Genomic DNA, 17,317 nt, shown 5'->3' with positions numbered 1-17,317 from the left:
TGTCCAGCTGTGCCGCAATTAAACACAACTTTGCAGTCATTGGTATATTGTCCTTAACAAGGTCACAGTTCTACTGAGCAAACAGAAATAATATCTGCTTGGAATTTCCATCTGAGCTTAAACCCCAGTGTTGCAGGGATGCTGTAGCTGAATTTACTGTGTACAGTCTCCTGAGTCAAGGCTTATGGAATTAAACACTCAAACAGGGTCTAATGCCAAAAGCACATTCAGGATTGCAAGGCGGTGGTGAGTATTACCGGATGATCACCGAATTGGATGGTGGATAAAATTAATCATGACATTTCTAATAAGCATTAACACTCATTAACGCCATGTTTATTTTACCGCAATTCATTTCACTGCAGGGGAAAAAAAATTGGGGGGAAAAAATTGATTTGGGCAATAATGCTAATACTAAAGAAATAATAATAATCTGTATCAATATATATTATAGCTATAACTACTACATATTAAAATCACATGCATGTGCAATACTATATTGCGTGCAAGTTTATGAACCAGTATTTCCCAACCAGGGTGCCTCCAGGTGTAGCAAAACTACAACTACCAGCATGCCCGGACAGCCGGAGGCTGTCCGGGCATGCTGGTAGTTGTAGTTTTGCTACACCTGGAGGTGCCCTGATTGGGAAACACTGTTATAAAGATCACATGCCCGCTTCCTATGTAGCATTTTATGCAGAAATCTATGAAAAATATGAGTTTATATAGATGTAGCAGTGCCTGTATTGTCTTTTGTACATTAGGAGAGTTTATACAGCTAAGATAGCATATTAGTGTTACTTGAAATCTACAGACAATATAGAGGGGTATCATTATGTCATCTAAAAATGACAAAAAAAACTCGGCTCTGCTGTATCCTTATTATTATAAAAGCAATTCATTTGTACTAGTACTTGAGTTGATCGACTGCTGTCAGAGGATGAAGGCAGTAATCCAAGGAGAATGCAATTTTTTTTATTTATTTGATTACATTTTAAATTTTTCTTTTTTCAATTGACCAAAAAAAGGATGACCAACTATTCATTTTTTCTTTTTTTTTTGTAGAATGTAAATTTTTTTATTTATTTGTTTACATTGCTCATTTTTGTTTCTTCAATTGAAATGATGACCAACCTTTTTTTTTTTTGTATTTTTTTTTTTTTTGTAGAATGTAAATTTTTATTTATTTATTTGTTTACATTGTTCATTTTTGTTTCTTCAATTGAAATGATGACCAACCTTTTTTTTTTTTTTGCAATTTAACTTAAAAATAGCTATGGGCAATTTAAATTATTATTATAATTATTTTTTTTTATTGACTTCAGACAAGATAAGCAAATTGTACTTTTTTCAAATTTCACTTAAATAGAGATAAGGACAATATTTCCTTTTTTTATTTTTTTTTTTACAGCAATTTTCAAGTAATTTTTTTTAAAACTTTTACTTAAGGATAGATAAGCAATTTTCTAATTTGTATTTGCAATTTTTTTTGCAAATTACTAGATGAACCAAATGTTAGGAGCCCACAGTAGAATAATATGCATCATTTGCTCAGAATATTATTACTACAATCAGTTTTGCCTGGATTTTTTTTTTTTTAGGATTTTATTTCTACATTAACATAAAAATGTGATATTTAGAGAATAAATATTTGAATCCCTGTTATAATTTTTTATTTTTATAACTGTCCTTTGATCATTTGTGTCTGTATTGTTGGCACATGGGGTTATCTTGAGTGAAGGTGATCATGTAGGGTTCTTCGTTGTCATGTACAATCTCACATAACAGATTGTCTGATGCTATATCTCGCAAAGTCAACTCAGCTACATCAGACATGGGCTGCTGCACCGGTATGTCCGTTCTTGACCTATAAAATACATAACAATGAATTATTTCAATTATGTGAGCAGTGACCTGACAATAACATTATTTGGGAGCACTTTCCATCTCTTATCTGGCTGGTATTGTCTTGATGGGAATGCTGTCTCTTTTATTTGCAGAATGGCTGGCACTCAGAAAGCCTGTCTCATTTAATAATGGACTCTGAGTCCCATGGATTACTGCGGGGATTTTATCTTGCTGTAATCTCTAGGAAGAAATATACAAACAGCTGGGAGGACACGACAGATCAGCATTCTTCCATTGGAGCGCTGAGGAAGACAACTTTTGAGGACAGAACTTAACCCACATTCCAAAATGAATCTCTTCTGTTTCTCTCTGGTAAGTGGCATATTGATGGGAAGATGGTGGAACCAGCGACAACCATACTGGGAGATACATGGGATGTATAATGTTAGCAAATGATGATTAGAAATTCTTAAATACAGCAGTCATCACCCAATCTAGTCACCATGTAAGCCATAACACCTATCTATAGTTACTGTGCACCCCTAAAATTGATATATGTCTCGCTCTCTCTCTCCCTCTCTCTCTCCACACACGTGTGTTACACATTTGTTCAGCAAAAAGAGGAATAGTAGGACTGAATTTGTAACCATATGTCAATTCACTTACTAGGTTTCCTTATATATATAACCATGTGTGTGACATGTGAATACTATGTTGTATTACATAATATTGTAAGCTCTACTGCATCCAATACATTCATCTCTACTATATAAGTATCTATGCCTTTGTAAGTTTATAAGTTTTACGTGTTTTTTTTTAGTATACTTACAAATGTACCAAAATATGTTTCGAGCCATTTTATCATTTAATGATATGCAGCATTTTCTAGATAGATACAGTAGATAAACATATAGATAGAATAGAATACATAGATAGATAACAGAAAATGATAAATAGAAATTTTTGTTTAACTCATGTCAAAAGGACACTACGTTTCAGTTCCTCCATGGAACCATTCTCAAGCGAACTGAAATGTTGCATCCTTTAACATGAGTTAAAAATTTTTTCACCTTTACATTATTTTTTAAGCACTGCGCCATTGTATCTCTATATTCAGTGGAATCATGATTGGGTTTGGGCCTCTGGCACCATGTAATATTTGGACTGGCTAAATAGTGCTACGTAGATAGGTAGATAGATAATAAATAGAAGGAAGGATTGATAGATAATAGATAGATATGAGAGAGAGAGATGAATAGATAGATAGATAGAGTCTTGCACTTTTATATAAAAACTGCTTAAAGTGTACTTGTCGTCAACAAAAACTTTTTATGTAGATAATACCATTATATGTATATTTGTAATGTACATTGATTAAATATTGTGTATATTTTTGGGTGAAAAAATGTTGTCCCTGCAGCTATTGTCTGTGTGTCTCTATGATGAGTCCAAAAACAGGAAGTGAGGGCAGGACAAGCAGGGATCTGTGCAGACTCCTGGCTTGTCAATCATCCTGATGTGTGAGCCAGGGTCATGTGATAGAGCCTCAGTGCACACTGTCCTGCTTTTTCTTAGTGCTCAGAGCCCTTCTTGTCCACCCTCACTTCCTGTATTTGGACTCCTCATAGAGACACACAAGCAATAGTTGCAGGAACAAAAATGTACACATTTTTTAACCAATGTATATTACAAATATACATATAATGGTATTATCTCCATCATATAAAAAGTTTTTGTTGACAAATATATATATTCTAATGACACGTGTGAAAATCAGCAAAATGTCTGCCATAAGTGGCCCTCCTTAAAAGAATTGTTGTGCAGAGTTTGAGATAGTCTTGCAATATTTTTTTCAATTTGCAAATTATAAGTGACCCCCCCTTGTCATTCTATGATTCTTATTTCCGCAAGTCTTTGTAACTAGTCTATTCAGGGAATCTAAACATTCTCACTGTATTATTATATAGTGATCTCTATGATGTTCAGAAACATAGATCTTTCCTTAAGAAAAATGTTGATTCAAATTATTTTTTTATATTAAACATACTTTTAACCGTTTCAGGACTCCATTTTTCCATTTTTGCACTTTGGTTTTTTCCTCCTCACATCTAAAAATCATAACACTTTCAGTTTTCCATCAACACACCTATATGAGGACTTGTTTTATTCGCTACCAATTTTACTTTGTAATGACATCAGTCATTTCACCACAAAATCTATGGCGAAACCCAAAAAAAATATTTGTGCAATAAAATTGAAAAGAAAAAAGCTATTTTGTAATTTTTAACGGCTTCCGTTTCTACACAGTGCACTTTTTGGTAAAAATGACACCTTATAATCATTCTGTAGGTCCATACGGTTACAAGGATTCCCAATGTATACAGTTTTTATTTTATTATACTACATAAAAAAATTTAAACTACATGCACCAAAATTTGTATGTTTAAAATTGTAATATTCTGACCCCTATAACTTTTTATTTTTCCACCTATGGGTCTATATGAGGGCTCATTTCTTGTGCCATGTTCTGAAGTTTTTATCAGTACCATTTTTGTTTTCATGGGACTTTTTGATCGCTTTTTATACATTTTTTTAAGGTATACAGAATGACCAAAAATACACATTTTGGACTTTGGAATTTTTTTTAATGTATACGCTAGAGATGAGTGAACTTACAGTAAATTCGATTCGTCACAAACTTCTCGGCTCGGCAGTTGATGACTTATCCTGCATAAATTAGTTCAGCTTTCAGGTGCTCCGGTGGGCTGGAAAAGGTGGATACAGTCCTAGGAAAGATTCTCCTAGGACTGTATCCACCTTTTCAAGCCCACGGGAGCACCTGAAAGCTGAACTAATTTACGCAGGATAAGTCATCAACTGCCGAGCCGAGAAGTTCGTGACGAATCAAATTTACTGTAAGTTCGCTCATCTCTAGTATACGCCATTGACCATGCGGTTTAATTAACATTATATTTTTATAGTTCAGACATTTACTCACGTGGTGATACCACATATGTTTGTTTATTTTTGTTAATATTTTTTTATGGGAAAAGGGATGTGATTCTAACTTTTATTAGGGAAGAGGTTAAATCACATTTATTAACTTATTTTTTTACTTTTTTTAAAGTTTTTATTACATGCAATTTTCTGATTGCATACACTGTTAAATGCTATGTCATAGCATAGCATTGAACAGTGTTATCGGCACTCTGCTGCTCCAGCCTGCTGAGCAGGCATGGAGCAGCAGATCACTGATCGGATGGCGAGGAGGAAGGTAAGTGCCCCTCTGCCATCCTCTCAGCTGTTTGGAACGCTGCAATTTCACCGTGGCGGTCCCGAACAGCCCGACTGAGCTGTCTGTTTTATTTTACCTGTAGATGCGGTGATCAACTTTGATTGCCGCGTCTAAGGGGTTAATGCCGGGCATCACCGCGATCGGTGATGTTTGGCATTAGACATGGGTCCTGGTGACTGATAGCAGCCGGGACCACTTAGCTATGACACACGGTAAGCAAGTGAGTCCACGTCATAGCAGAGGAGTGGGCGCAGGGCATACAGGTATGCCCTGCGTCCTTAAGTGGTTAAAGAATTTTTGGTAAACATATTTATATAAGTTTTTATTTTACTGTCTATATTTTAAAATAATCCTGAAATCTTGCAGTTAAAGGGGTACTGCGGTGGAAATTTTTTTTTTCTAAATCGACTGGTGCCAAAAAGATAAACAGATTTGTAAATTACTTCTAAAATTTTAATCCTTCTAGTACTTATCAGTTGCTGTATACTCCACAGGGAGCTGTGTAGTTCTTTTCAGTCTGACCACAGTGCTCTCGGATGACACCTCTTTCCATGTCAGGAACAGTGCAGAGCAGGAGAGGTTTGCTATGGGGACCAAGGTGTCAGCAGAAAGTACCGTAGTCAGACTGACAAGAACAACTAAACTTCCCGTGGAGCATACAGCAGCTGATAAGTACTGGTGGGATTAAGATTTTTTAATAGAAGTAATTAACAAATCTGTTTAACTTTCTGGAACCAGTTGATTTGAAAAAAAAAAAAATAGTTTTCTACCAGAGCACCCCTTTAATTGTATATATATGTGTGTGTGTGTGTGTGTGTGTGTGTATGTATGTGTATATATATATATATATATATATATATATATATATATGTGTGTGTGTGTATATATATATATATATATATATATATATATATATATATATATATATATATATATATCTTTTTCATTTGCATGAGCTCTTACTAAGATATGACTGGACAGCATTTATAACAAGAGGATAATGCGAAGATATTTTCCAAACATATGTATGACATGTCCACAGGTGCCTATTCACCAATAATATACATTTGTTAAGAATACGCAAATTAATATTTATTTATTGAAAAGTGGGGTTAGCCCCCCTAGGCTACACAGTCAGACTTGTCTAGAGATGTTTGGTTTTCTATAGTGGTATATACTACTATTGTATGCTTATATTCACAATATCTTTATGGCATTGCCAAATGATGTAGTAAAATAATAAATTGTGGCAGTATATAATATTTGCCCCTATTGCAATAGAGCTATATCCTTTTATGGTGCATATTTATATATTTCACATACACTTGTGTTAATAAAGTATGTTTATTTATTACTTACTAGCTGAGTACCCGGCATTGCCTGGTTCTTCCTTCCTAATCCTTGTTGGGGAGGAAAATAAACAAAGGAGGAAGCTTTTGTCTTCATATCCCATCCTCATATATGGTTGCCATATCCCGTCCTCATATCTTGACCTCATATCCCATCCTCATATCCCAACCTCAAATCTCGACCTCATATCCCATCCTCATATCCCGACCTCCTATTCTGTCCTCCTATCAACAAAGGAGGAAGCTTTTGACTTCATATCCCATACTCACATATGGTTGCCATATCCCGTCCTCATAGCTTGACCTCATATCCTGTTCTCATGTCCTGACCTCCTATCCCATCCTCATATCTTGACCTCATATCCTCTCCTCCTATCCCGTCCTCATAGCCCAACCTCCTATCTCGACCTCATATCCCGTCCTCATATCCCGACCTCCTATCCCATCCTCCTTTCTCGACCTCCTATCCTGACCTCATATCTCGACCTCCTATCCCGACCTCATATCCCGTCCTCATATCCTGACCTCCTATCCCATCCTCCTATCTTGACCTCATATCCCGTCCTCATATCCTGACCTCATATCTCGACCTCCTATCCCCACCTCCTATACTGACCTCCTCTCTTTGTGTTGTGAGATGGGGTGTGGCTTGCAAGCCAGATTGACACATTCACCAGGAGATGCAGAGCGGAGCTTGTGGAGTAAGGTACTGGAAGTCCCATATACTCGCAAGGGACTTGAAACAAAAAACCATCTTTTATGTAAGGGTTAATTTAACTATCATATTTTTTTATTGGACATATACAAGTAATATGTGTACCAGGTGTTATTGAAATATCTCCAGCCGTACAGAAGTAATGTGGGAACATACATTTCCCACTAATTTGCATGGGACTATAAACAAAAACCCCAACCCACACAAATGGGGGTAGTTAAATTAACTATCCTATATTTTAAGTGGGCATATAAGTAACATGTGACCAAGTATTATCGAAATATCCTGACTTCCTATCCCGACCTCATATCCTGACCTCCTATCCAGTCCTCCTATTTTGACCTCATATCCCATCCTCCTATGCTGACCTCTTATCCCATCCTCATATCCCGTCCTCATATCCCATCCTCCTATGCTGACCTCTTATCCCATCCTCATATCCCGTCCTCATATCCCATCCTCCTATCCAGACCTCCTTTCCCATCCTCATATCCTGTCCTCATATCCCATCTTCACATCTCATCCTCATATCCCGTCCTTATGTCCCATCTTCATATCCTGTCCTCAGGTGGGACTGATTTGTGATGAAGATATTGTAAGCTGAAAATAGAAGGGGACGTGGCTTTGTGGGATTAGGCATGATTTGCAAGCCAGACCGATGCACAAAAAGGGTAGATAATAAAAGGGTGGGGTTTAAAATGTGGATGTGTCTTTGTGAGATGGGGTGTGGCTTGCAAGCCGGATTGACACATTCACCAGGAGATGCAGAGCGGAGCTTGTTGAGTAAGGTACTGGAAGTCCCATATACTTGCATGGGACTTGAAACAAAAACACATCTTTTATGTAAGGGTGTAGGTAAGGGTTAATTTAACTATCATACATTTTTATTTGAGTTATAAGTAACATGTGTACCAGGTATTATTGAAATATGTGGGAACATACATTTCCCGTAGATTTGCATGGGACTTTAAACAAAAACCCCGACCCTCACAAATGGGGGTAGTTAAGGGTTAAATGAACTATCCTATATTTTAAGTTGACATATAAGTAACATGGGACCAGGTATTATCGAAATATCTCCAGCCGTTTGGAAGTTATGCAGTAACATATATTTCCCATAGACTTGTATGGGACTTTAAACAAGACCCCCGACCCTGGCAAATGGGGGTGAGTAAGGGTTAATATAAGTAACATGTGTGCCAAGTTTCATGTTAATATCTTCAGTGGTTTGGACATGATGCTGGAACATACACACATTGGCCCTCATTTACTAAAGTCCAAACGACTCTTTTTCTCGGTTATTGCGCCAAAATTTTGGTCGCAACATCTGTGCGACCAATTATGCGACCAAATTTTAGTTGCACAACCGACATTTTAGAAAGCACTCGGAGTGTTTTTTTTTCACCCTGAAATGGGCGTGCTTATGCAAAAATTGGCGTTTTACCGACAAAAAACAAAAAATACTTGGAGTACTTCCAAAATCATTTGAGAAAAAGTGTGAGGTTGCCTCACACAATAACCAACAGCCAAGAGGCCGAGTGAAATTCCCAAAATTTAGTGATTTGTAACAAGGGACGGTTTGCCATTGTGTTTTGTGTGAAAGTAACTTGGTTTATAACTGGAAAACATTTTGTACAGTTAAACACTTTTATGAATAAAATATTTAATGTTTGGGTGATAAATTAATTTTTTTTACATTATAACACCTGAATAATTTTAATTAATGAAACTGTTTATAAACGAACTAGTCCAAAACCTTTTGACTCACACAAAGACATTTTTATTTATAAATGGTCGTTAAGGTCCAAAAAAGGTTTGTTCTACGTGTTTGGAGTTTGTGCGACACAATTGACTAGTGCGACACAAAAAACCTGTGCGACAGAAAAATAACCGACATGTGCGACAGATTAGTAAATAAGCCTGGGAAAAAAATGGAGTGATATAGAAAACACTCCACAATAAACACGCCACTTTTAGTAAATGAGGGCCCTTGAGTTTTATATATATGGATGAAATATTTTTTTACAGTTTAAAAGTATACTTGTTGCATACGAGAGAAAGGACAGATATATTTAAAGTAAGAAAAAATTAAAAATGTGCCAAAAAAAATAAAGTAAAAGTAACAAGACCCTCTTGTAATTAAGTAAAATAAATCTAAATCTGCAGCTCACAGCAATACAGGACCTCTTGTAATTAAACCTCGTTTAGGTATGCAGCTGGTAATCATTTTTCAGAGTGTCTGTGGTGAAAACCAATGTTCCTCTGGCTATTTAGGTTTCCATATAGTTCATACAATGCAGGGTGCTGTATTTACCTTTCTCAGCGCTGCGCTTGTAAGTGATACTGTACTAACCACTTCTTCGCCCAGGAGCAGCGTCCCGCTCCTTCTGTGTATGGGCTCCGATGTTACTGTGCGGCTGTCTGTATCGCTTCTCCTATGCGCATGCGGTGATCCTTAGACTTGTAGTAACCAACGCCACTTGTTTTCTGGTCTCTGTTTGGCGTATCTTTGGAACAGTTGCCCTGCAGACACTAGGCAAATGTGCTGTGTTGGGTGATGGTAGTTATTTCAAAGTTACAGAAAATATCTGTGTTTGTAGCAACGTGCGGACTCGGTCCTCTGCTGGGTATGCCTGATGTAACCAGCAGGGACTTAGAGCTGATGGCTGGATGCATTTCGGAATCTAGCTTGCCCTTTTTTTCAACAATCTACTGATAAGGCCCTGTGCTGGGCTTTTTATAGGGATAATTCCATCCACGTAAAACCCGGTTGGTGGATTTTGTCTGGATACTGGAATAAGGGCTCCATACAATACATGGTATGGAACCTTAAAATAAAATAATATAACCGTGAGAATACGTAAAGAGTCTGGAAAAGAGTGATAATATATGCCTAATAAACACTTATACAAACATTTCAACAATGTACGCATACAATCAAAGGATATAGCTCTATATGGTGGCAATGAAGTCTGTATATTAATGCATATATATATATATATATATATCATTAAAAAAATTAAATTATAAGAAAAAAGAGAATTAGTAGAAATGTTAGATGTTACTGAGAAATGTCTCAACTTAATAAAAAAAACAAAATCTCCAAATTGATGTTTAATCCATTCGGAAGGAGCGTGTCCATTTCTAACTGGATCCTGTGCACCTTAGACGTTACCTCCCTATACATGTGCATTAGGCACAGACTTGGTCTTCACGCAGTAGAACACTTCCTAAGGAGAAAAGGAACCATCCCCACAGAACAGATCAATTTCTTGATAAATGGTATGAACTTTTTAATATGCCACAACTATTTCTGGTTCGACCCCCGTTTCTTTAGACAACGCAATGGTACCGCCATGGGCACCAGGTTCCCGCCCAGTTGCACCAATTTATTTATGGCAAATTGGGAGGAACTACATGTCCTCCCAAAGAAACCCCTAATTGTAAATACGAGGGCACCAAATCTGAAGATACAGGTAGCCCCCGCGATTTGGAATAACAACAATGCAGAAGAAAAACAAAAAACCTGGCTTGAGATGAAAGGTTTCCACAGATGTGGAACATGTAGAGGGTGTAAATGTACTAAGTCCAGATATATACTGTTGAGATCATTTCCACCTCAAACAAACATCCATACGAAATTAAAGAATGTATAACTTGTAGGAGCACATGAGTGATGTACATCATAACCTGTCTGTGTCACTGTCGTACTGACGAGTATCACAGAGTATTTGTACAACATTAGGATGGGCTTTGAGAAGCGCACATTGTCGAGCCATTTCAAGAACGCACATAATCAAGACTGCACTGGCATGAAATTTGCCGCACTACATATGGGGTAGAAAGATTGGAGGGGAGGAGACCATATTGCCAAAATGTCCTGGGCAGAATCGAAAATGATTTTCAAAATGGACACGCTCCTTCCGAAAGGATTAAACACTGATTTGGAGATTTTGGGTTTTTTATAAAGTTGAGACATTTCTCAGATAACATTTATATTTATATATTTCCATCCCCAGAAAATCCCAACCTTTTATCAACATTTCTACAAATTATCATTATTATTTAAAAGAAATGTTTTTATTATAATATATATATATATATATATTTTATTATAAAATTTATATATATATATATATATATATATATATATATATATATATATACACACATTAATATACAGACTTCATCGCCACCATATAGAGCTATATCCTTTGATTGTATGATTACATTGTTGAAATGTTGGTATGAGCATTTATTAGGTACAGTAGAATCTCCCAATAGCACAGGGACTAAAAAAGTGTCCGCTATTGAGAAATGTCAGGTATTGGGAAAAAGGCTCAAAATTCTTCCTAAATGATGGAATACTGTACTGTACTCACTCCAGAGTGTAATTATCTATAAAACATGATAAAAAGCAATATTACAGTAGAATCTCCCAGTGCCTTTTAATCACCCCTTATCCCTCCCCCATAAGATTTCACCCCCCCTTCAAATTCTGTGCCACCTTATTCCCCCATACCTTGTGCCAAATTATCCCCCCCCTCTTACCCCCTGTGCCATATTATTTCCCCTTGATCCCCCCTCCCCTGTGTCATTTTATTTTCCCTTCATTACCCTCTGTGTAAATTCATCACACCCCTCTTTATGACGTGGCACGAAGGGATAAAGGAGGAATGAAATGCCACAGGGGGATAAAGGAGGAATAAAATGGCATGGGGGGAAGAAATGGCACAGGGGGTGGTAAAGAGGAGGAGATGAATTTTGCACAGGGGGCAATAAATGGGGAATTAAATAGCACAGGGGGGGGATCAAGAGGAAATGATGTGGCACATGGGGTAATAAAGGGGGGGGGGATGATTTGGCACAGGGGAATAAAGTGGCAAGGGAAGGAGGAGGATGAATGATGTGGCCGGCGGACGTACAAAAGCAGGAAATAACTACTTAAACATTGGTCTTCTGCTTCTGTGCTGGGGCTTCTGCAGGGGGGTGCATCACGGGCTGAGCCCTTTATTTTTGTATTGTCTGTACCCCCTGACGGCAGCCCTGTGTACAAGGTAGGGCTGGCACATAAGCTTAGTTGTCCTCTATTGGGTGTGTTTTATCCCCTTAAGGGAGTGTTTTGTTCTCTAATGGGAGTGTTTTGTCCCCTATTGTCCCCTTTCAGAGGTCTCTGCATTTGCTATTGGAAATGTTCCCTATTAGGAGGGTGCAAATACATTAAGTCTTATGTGAATCTGCTGGGGAATTAAAAACTGGCCACTATTGGGAGGTGTCCACTAAGGGAGATTTCACTGTATATATTATCACTCTTTTCCAAACTCTTTACTTATTCTCACGGTTATATTATTTTATTTTTAGGTTCCATACCATGTTTTGTATGGAACCCTTATTCCAGTATCCGGCCAAAATCCACCAACCGGGTTTTATGTGAGTGGAATTATCCCTATAAAAATCCCAGCACACGGCCTTATCAGTAGGTTGTTGAAAAGGGGGTAAACTAGACTCCGAAATGCATCCAGCCATCAGCTCTAAGTCCCTGCTGGTTACATCAGGCATACCCAGCAGAGGACCGGGTCCGCATGTCGCTACAAACACAGATATTTTCTGTAACTTTGAAATAACTACCATCCCCCAACACAGCAAAGATACAACTGTTACAAAGATACACCGAACAGAGACCAGAAAACAAGTGGTGTTGGTTACTACAAGTCTAAGGATCACCGCATGCGCATAGGAGAAGCGATACAGACAGCCGCACAGTAACATCGGAGCCCGTACACAGAAGGAGCGGGACGCTGTTCCTGGGGCGAAGAAGCGGTGAGTACAGTATCACTTACGAGCGCAGCGCTGAGAAAGGTAAATACAGCACCCTGCATTGTATGAACTATATGGAAACCTAAATAGCCAGAGGAACATTGGTTTTCACCACAGACACTCTGAAAAATGATTACCAGCTGCATACCTAAACGAGGTTTAATTACAAGAGGTCCTGTATTGCTGTGAGCTGAACATTTAGATTTACTTGTTACTTTTACTTTATTTATTTATTTTTGGCACCTTTTTTTTTCTTACTTTCAATATATCTGTCCTTTCTCTCTTATGCAACAAGTATACTTTTAAACTGTAAAAAATGTTTTAAGAAGTAATAAATAAAAATACTTAACACAAGTGTATATGAAATATTTCAATACGCACCATAAAGAGTATAAATAGGGGCAAATATTATATACTGCTGCATTTTATTATTTTACTACATCATTTGGAAATGCCATAAAGATATTGTGCACATAAGCATACAATAGTAGTATATACCACTACAGATATAACCAAGCCTCTGTAGACAAGTATGACTGTGTAGCCTAGGGGGGCTAACCCCACTTTTTTTCTGTTTTATACATAAATATCAGTATTTTAAGGTGGTTCTGGGAGTTAGCACTCGGTGATAAGTGTGAGTGAGCCGCTATTGTCTATTTTTAGCATTTTTTCAATTTATTTATCGATTAATTTTTTGCAGGAGGGATCCATGGATAGCCTGTATGAGCCGGTAGAGAACCTACAAGAAACAAGCAGGAACAAAGATACAAGAGCAAGCAGTCCACCTTGTACCTTCATAAAGATGTCATCACATGAAAGATCCTACTCCATGGTGAGCTGTATATATTTACAAGACTAAATTCTGATTTTTTATTAATATTCAGATGCATCCATAGATGTTAGGTTGCATTCACACCACGATTCAGAGACTGGTGCCAAATCTCATTCATTTAAATGCGCCGATTTAAAGTCAGATAGTGACTTCGGCTCTCTCATTTTTGCCCTGTATTCGGTTTTGTAGCCGGACTGAAAACCGTGGCATACCACGGTTTTGAGTCCAGCCACAAAACCAGATGCCGAGCAAAAAATGAGCCGAACGGAGTCACTATCTGACTCCGGTTGGCGCATTTACATGAATGAGATTTGGCACAGGTCCGGCTGGGATACGGATGCAGCCGGTTTAAAAAATTTCCCAGGCAGGTCCGGTAGCCGGATCTCTGAAACGTGGTGTGACTGCACTAACCATTGTTTAGGTAAAGTGTATCAACTTCAGTGTCCTTGGTCAGAGGCGTAATTTGTAACTTCTGGGCCCCAATGCTAAATCTGCAAGAGAGCCCCATGTGCCAATTTAATACTGGTCTTGTCACGATGCCGGCTGGCAGGAGGTGGATCCTCTGTGCCAGAGAGGGATGGCGAGGACCGTGCTAGTGGACCGGTTCTAAGACACTACTGGTTTTCACCAGAGCCCGCCGCAAAGCGGGATGGTCTTGCTGCGGCGGTAGTGACCAGGTCGTATCCACTAGCAACGGCACCTCTCTGGCTGCTGAAGATAGGCGAGGTACAAGGGAGTAGGCAGAAGCAAAGTCGGACGTAGCAGAAGGTCGGGGGCAGGCGGCAAGGTTCGTAGTCAGGGGAGATAGCAATAGTTCTGGTACACAGGGTATAAACACACAAGAACGCTTTCACTGGCACTAAGGCAACAAGATCCGGCAAGGGAGTGCAAGGGAGGAGACTAGATATAAGCAGGGAACAGGTGGGAACCAATTAAGCTAATTGGGCCAGGCACCAATCATTGGTGCACTGGCCCTTTAAGTCTCAGGGAGCTGGCGCGCGCGCGCCCTAGAGAGCGGAGCCGCGCGCGCCAGCACATGACCGCAGGAGACGGGAACGGGTAAGTGACCTGGGATGCGACTCGCAAGCGGGCGCGTCCCGCTGTGCGAATCGCATCCCCAACGGCCATGGCAGAGCAGCGCTCCCGGTCAGCGCTGACCGGGGAGCTGCAGGGAGAAGGACGCCGTGAGCGCTCCGGGGAGGAGCGGGGACCCGGAGCGCTAGGCGTAACAGTACCCCCCCCCTTAGGTCTCCCCTTCTCTTTATCGGGTAACTGCCTCCCCTGGGATGAGGACACCGGGAAAGGATGGAGGGATTCCTCAACGGCAGGCAGAACCGCAGGAGTAGGAATGGGGAGAGAGGGCAGAGGGCGGGACCTGGCACGGGGCAGTGTGACACCAGGACGAGGGCCATGAGGGGACACAGAAGCTTGCCTGATGGAACTGGGAGGGGGGGAGGGGCATTTCCTGTGGCAGGCAGAGTCCTTAATGACCTTAGGGGGACCAGATACAGGAGGAACCACAGAGTTACGGCAAGGGTTACTGGGAACCGGTTTTAGACAGTTCTTGGAACAAGAGGACCCCCAACTCTTGATCTCCCCAGTGGACCAATCCAGGGTTGGGGAATGAAGTTGAAGCCAGGGAAGTCCAAGGAGAATTTCCGAGGTGCAATTGGGGAGGACCAAAAGTTCAATCCTGTCGTGGTGAGATCCGATGCTCATAAGAAGGGGCTCCGTGCGGAAACGTATGGTACAGTCCACCCTGGCTCCGTTGACCGCGGAAATGTGGAGTGGCTTGACAAGACGGGTCACCGGAATCCGGAATTTATTCACAAAGGAGTCCCGAATAAAATTCCCAGAAGCTCCAGAGTCCAGGCAGGCCATGGCTGAGAGGGGAGAGCTGGCTGAAGTGGAAATCCGAACAGGTACCGTGAGACGTGGAGAAGCCGACTTGGCATCAAGAGACGCCACACCCACGAGAGCTGAGTGCGAGCGTGCGTTTCCCAGACGTGGAGGACGGATTGGGCAATCCACCAGAAAATGTTCAGTACTGGCACAGTACAAACAAAGATTCTCTTCCTTACGGCGATTCCTCTCTTCCAGGGTCAGGCGAGACCGATCCACTTGCATGGCCTCCTCGGCGGGAGGCCTAGGCGCAGATTGCAGTGGAGACTGTGGGAGAGGTGTCCAGAGATCTAAGTCCTTTTCCTGGCGGAGCTCTTGATGCCTCTCAGAAAAACGCATGTCAATGCGAGTGGCTAGATGAATGAGTTCATGCAGGTTAGCAGGAGTCTCTCGTGCGGCCAGAACATCCTTAATGTTGCTGGATAGGCCTTTTTTAAAGGTCGCGCAGAGAGCCTCATTATTCCAGGATAGTTCAGAAGCAAGAGTACGGAATTGTATGGCGTACTCGCCAACGGAGGAATTACCCTGGACCAGGTTCAGCAGGGCAGTCTCAGCAGAAGAGGCTTGGGCAGGTTCCTCAAAGACACTTCGAATTTCCGAGAAGAAGGAGTGTACAGAGGCAGTGACAGGGTCATCGCGGTCCCAGAGCGGTGTGGCCCATGACAGGGCTTTTCCAGACAGAAGGCTGACTACGAAAGCCACCTTAGACCTTTCAGTAGGAAACTGATCCGACATCATCTCCAGATGCAGGGAACATTGGGAAAGGAAGCCACGGCAAAACTTAGAGTCCCCATTAAATTTGTCCGGCAAAGACAGGCGGAGGCTAGGAGTGGCCACTCGCTGCGGAAGAGGTGCAGGAGCTGGCGGAGGAGATGGTTGCTGCTGCTGTAGCTGAGACTGAATCTGCTGTAGCTGCGACTGGAGTTGCTGAGTCATGGTGGTCAAGTACGACAGCTGGTGATCTTGTTGGGCAATCTGTCGGGCTTGCTGGGCGACCAGTGTGGGGAGGTCGGCGACAACAGGCAGAGGAACTTCAGCGGGATCCATGGCCGGATCTACTGTCACGATGCCGGCTGGCAGGAGGTGGATCCTCTGTGCCAGAGAGGGATGGCGAGGACCGTGCTAGTGGACCGGTTCTAAGACACTACTGGTTTTCACCAGAGCCCGCCGCAAAGCGGGATGGTCTTGCTGCGGCGGTAGTGACCAGGTCGTATCCACTAGCAACGGCACCTCTCTGGCTGCTGAAGATAGGCGAGGTACAAGGGAGTAGGCAGAAGCAAAGTCGGACGTAGCAGAAGGTCGGGGGCAGGCGGCAAGGTTCGTAGTCAGGGGAGATAGCAATAGTTCTGGTACACAGGGTATAAACACACAAGAACGCTTTCACTGGCACTAAGGCAACAAGATCCGGCAAGGGAGTGCAAGGGAGGAGACTAGATATAAGCAGGGAACAGGTGGGAACCAATTAAGCTAATTGGGCCAGGCACCAATCATTGGTGCACTGGCCCTTTAAGTCTCAGGGAGCTGGCGCGCGCGCGCCCTAGAGAGCGGAGCCGCGCGCG

The 17,317-nt window shown here is 40.9% G+C and overlaps 1 long non-coding RNA gene across 1 annotated transcript in view; it reads right to left on the bottom strand.

The window, feature by feature from the left end:
• Positions 1-1,695: 1,695 nt before the first annotated feature.
• LOC130358060 (uncharacterized) overlaps positions 1,696-17,317 on the bottom strand; it is a 36,385-nt gene continuing 20,763 nt past the window's right edge. Inside the window, exon 3 of the long non-coding RNA XR_008889390.1 lies at positions 1,696-1,867. This is a non-coding gene — a long non-coding RNA (uncharacterized LOC130358060). The remainder of the gene's footprint in view (positions 1,868-17,317) is intronic.

The sequence above is a fragment of the Hyla sarda genome, chromosome 2, assembly GCF_029499605.1.
Source record: "Hyla sarda isolate aHylSar1 chromosome 2, aHylSar1.hap1, whole genome shotgun sequence".
Taxonomy (NCBI): domain Eukaryota; kingdom Metazoa; phylum Chordata; class Amphibia; order Anura; family Hylidae; genus Hyla; species Hyla sarda.
The sequence above is the reverse complement of the archived record's forward strand: the minus strand, read 5'-3'. Positions and strand labels throughout refer to the sequence as shown.